At 46.4% G+C, this 3,845-nt stretch overlaps 1 long non-coding RNA gene across 1 annotated transcript in view; it reads left to right on the top strand.

The window, feature by feature from the left end:
• Positions 1-1,720: 1,720 nt before the first annotated feature.
• LOC311329054 overlaps positions 1,721-3,845 on the top strand; it is a 6,458-nt gene continuing 4,333 nt past the window's right edge. The window contains exons 1-2 of the long non-coding RNA XR_014631264.1: positions 1,721-1,844; positions 2,600-2,649. This is a non-coding gene — a long non-coding RNA (uncharacterized lncRNA). The remainder of the gene's footprint in view (positions 1,845-2,599; positions 2,650-3,845) is intronic.

Genomic DNA, 3,845 nt, shown 5'->3' with positions numbered 1-3,845 from the left:
TATCCAAACCCTGACCAAGCACTTAACAATACTGAAAGCAGGGATGTAGTAAATTAATGAATGATAAACTGTAAATAAAGACGAGACAGACACACAAAACCAAACAGTACAGAAAAGGGAAGGGGGGTAGATGAGGTAGAGGAGGGGGGGGGTCAGCATCTAGTCATCTGGGGGGATAGTAGTATTGTTCAAATAGTCAATAAAGGGCTTCCAAGTCTTGTCAGATGATAGTTTGGAGTTAGTGATTGAGATTCTTATCTTCTCCAGCGTTATGTGATTAAGAACCTCTTTCAACCAGCTACTGTGTGAGGGGGGGCGGGGGTGTTTCCATTTGAATAGGATGAGACGTCCAGCTAGCAAGGAGGTGAGAGTCAGCACTCGCTGCTTTGCTGATGAGAGAGTGGGTGTTATGTGTGTAGAGATCCCAAATATGGCAGTGAGTGGGTCGGGTCTGAGGTCTGTGTCGAGTACTGAGTGTACCGTAAATTTCGCGCCAGAAATCTGTCAACTCATGGCAGGACCAGAACGTGTGTGTGTGATTAGCAGGTGATTGCTTGCACCGATTACAGGTGTCATCAGTCTCTGGGTATATTTTTGCCAGTCTGGCGTTCGTGTAATGCACTCTAAAGATAACTTTGAACAGACAATTATTTAACACACAAACTCCAAATGTGCTCTCCCTGGCTCAGGAACATTCTATCATATCCCTTGATAATAATAACATTGTTAAAGTACTGGTGTGTTTGTGTAACATTGTTTAAGTATCAGTTATAGTGTGTGTGTGTGTGTGTGTGTGTGTAGTCGGGGGTGATAGGTTGCAGGGTAGTCAAGGGACAGGCTGGAGATTCTGGGTGAGCTGGATTGAGATGATCCATGATCCACTGTCCATTATCCATGGGTCTGATTCAGGGTCCATCGTTCATAGTCTTGGCATGAGGGGATGATGGTGGGAAGCTGCTGAGACAAAGCCTGTGTTTAAACCAGCTGGAATAGCTGAGTGAGCTGGACTCCCAGCGGTACAGCACACTCCTTCAGAACCCTGCCTCTGAACCTGTCTGCTCCAGGGGACTGCATAGACACGACATCTCTCCTTATACATCATGTGTTCATTGCAAATGAACCAGTTTGGTGATCTTCATCATCATCATCATCTCCCTACAGACTGAATGGATGCAGACTAACAGGGAAATGCTGCCAGAGCTTTTTAAACCAGAGTTTCTCATCTTTGGAATGGGACTTATGAATGACATGATGGGAGATATTATGAACTGTTACAATCATAGCAGATGATCAGCTGGATGTTCCCACTAGAAACAGCTAAACTACAGTAACTACAGATAAACTACAGTGTAAACCTACCTGAACTCTCATGAGGAGTTTCATTGGTTGGATTGGAATGTCTCAGAACTACAGAGGCCAGGCTTTTCCATTTCTATAATAAACCTGGAGTCTCAGAGCATTCTTATTTAGCATGGGTTACAAGGAAGAGAAAGCATATCAAAAATATTGACTGACCAAAAAGATCACTTTGTATTCAAGAATCTGACAATGTGTGAACCAGGGCAGATCCAATGTTCATTTGTCTGTAGGAAGATGGAATATAATCCTTCAACTCTCTCTTTTCACCAGCAGAGGGTAGTAATGGGTTTATATTAATCATTTTTCTACAGGCTGTCGGGCTGCCTGGTCACAGAGGAAGGCTGTGTCTCTCTAGCCTCAGCTTTGAGGTCAAACCCCGCCCACCTGAGAGAGCTGGATCTGAGCTTCAATCACCCAGGAGACTCAGGAGTGAAGCTGCTCTCTGCTGGACTGGAGGATCCACACTGGAGACTGGAGACACTCAAGTAAGGAGAGAGTTTTAAATCAAGTGGAAGAAAATCACCCAGTGTCTCTTATGTAGCCCCCCTCTCTGAACTAGATGGTCTCAACTTTCACAGCCTACGAGTCTCTTGACAGAACAGACACACATCACCCTATAACCAGAAGGGCACTTTGAGAGTGCAGACCTCCACCCATGATGCATGTTGTCAGCATGTGCAGTAGCATTAGAGAACCTAGAGGAGACAAATGTCAACAATATACTGGTGGTGCATCAGCTGGGGTTGGTCCAACAGGGGCTCTTCAGCTCTGCTCTCTGATGTATTTCAGCTACCTAGATAGCTACATATGACAGGACCGACAGCAGTCATCTGGCTAGCTATGAGCATAACTAGCTAATTCAAAGCAGTTGATCTTTGCCTTCATACCATGATTCAGTTATTTTGGTCCTCATACCCGCAGAAAATACAGGGATAAACAGCCATGGATGTATTAAACATGGCAAAGTACCCGTAGGTGCTGGTCTGGTCTCTCTGGCATGGTCAACAAAAGTGAAAAATGATTTTTCAATGAATTTGGATCCTCCCCGTGATTCAGATCCGCTCTCTCTAATTGAATGGGTTCTTCCTTGGCTCATGCTACAGTCACCCTTCCACGGGAAAATAGGTCTGGTAGTTTTTACATAATCCTGCAATCTACCTGTAACTAACAAACACATAAAGCCCAAAACTGGTGACGTCTCATTGCATCATCCTCATCATTCCTCTGCTTATTCCTACAGTGTGGATCATGGTGGAGAGATCAGGATCAGACCTGGACTTGTGAAACAATGTGAGTATTGACATTGATTATTCATGTGTCTTAACTGAAGATGAGTTCACCACCATTATCTACTTGGGCCTAGAAAACAGGGGTCATACAAAATACAATACAATCTGTCACAACTGTTCAAACACCTAAGAGCTGCTTACACTTGAACTATATTCATAGTGATGGGTACATACGCACACACACACACACATACACACACTCACGCACGCACGCACGCACGCACACACACACTTACACACAGGAGGAGAGAGTGTGTTTGTTCTTGTGTGTGGGACAGAGAGTGTGTGTGTGGGGGGGGTGCGTGTGTGTTTGTGTGTGTGGGAGAGAGAGTGTGTGTTTGTTCGTGTGTGGGATAGAGAGAGAGTGTGTGTGGGAGACAGTGTGTGTGTGTGGGGAGGGGGTGTGAATAGTGTGTGTGTGTTGTGTTTGTGTGTGTGGGAGAGAGAGTGTGTGTGGGGTGAATAGTGTGTGTGTGTTGTGTTTGTGTGTGTGGGAGAGAGGGAGAGTGTGTGTGTGGGGGGGTATGTGTGTGTTTGTGTGTGTGGGAGAGAGAGAGTGTGTGTGGGGGATAGAGAGAGAGAGTGTGTGTGGGGGATAGAGAGAGAGAGTGTGTGTGTGTGGGAGAGAGAGAGAGTGTGTGGGGGATAGAGAGAGAGAGTGTGTGTGGGGGATAGAGAGAGAGAGTGTGTGTGGGGGATAGAGAGAGAGTGTGTGGGGGGGAGAGTGTGTTTGTTCTTGTGTGTGTTTAGCTGTGTGTGTATGAGTTTGAGTCAATAGCTATGTGTGTGCGTCAGTGTGTGTGACAGAGAGAAAGAGTATGTATTTTGTGTGTGTGTGTGTGTGTGGGGGGGGGAGAGAGAGAGTGTGTTTGTGTGTGTGGGAGAGAGAGTGTGGGGAGGGAGAGTGTGTGTGGGAGAGAGAGAGAGTGTGTGTGTTGGTGTGTGGGATAGAGAGAGAGTGAGTGTGGGAGACAGTGTGTGTGTGTGGGAGAGGGAGTGTGTGTGTGGGGGGAGGGGGGGTGAATAGTGTGTGTGTTTGTGTTGTGTTTGTGTGTGTGGGAGAGAGAGAGTGTGTGTGTGGGAGAGAGAGTGTGTGTGGGGGGGAGAGTAGGTTTGTTCTTGTGTGTGCGACAGAGAGTGTGTGTGTGGGGGGGTGCGTGTGTGTTTGTGTGTGTGGGAGAGAGAGAATGTGTGTTT

The sequence above is a fragment of the Borostomias antarcticus genome (genome assembly GCF_949987555.1).
Source record: "Borostomias antarcticus genome assembly, contig: scaffold_206, whole genome shotgun sequence".
In the NCBI taxonomy this organism is placed as follows: Eukaryota; Metazoa; Chordata; class Actinopteri; order Stomiiformes; family Stomiidae; genus Borostomias; species Borostomias antarcticus.
This window is presented reverse-complemented; position numbering and strand designations above follow the sequence as displayed.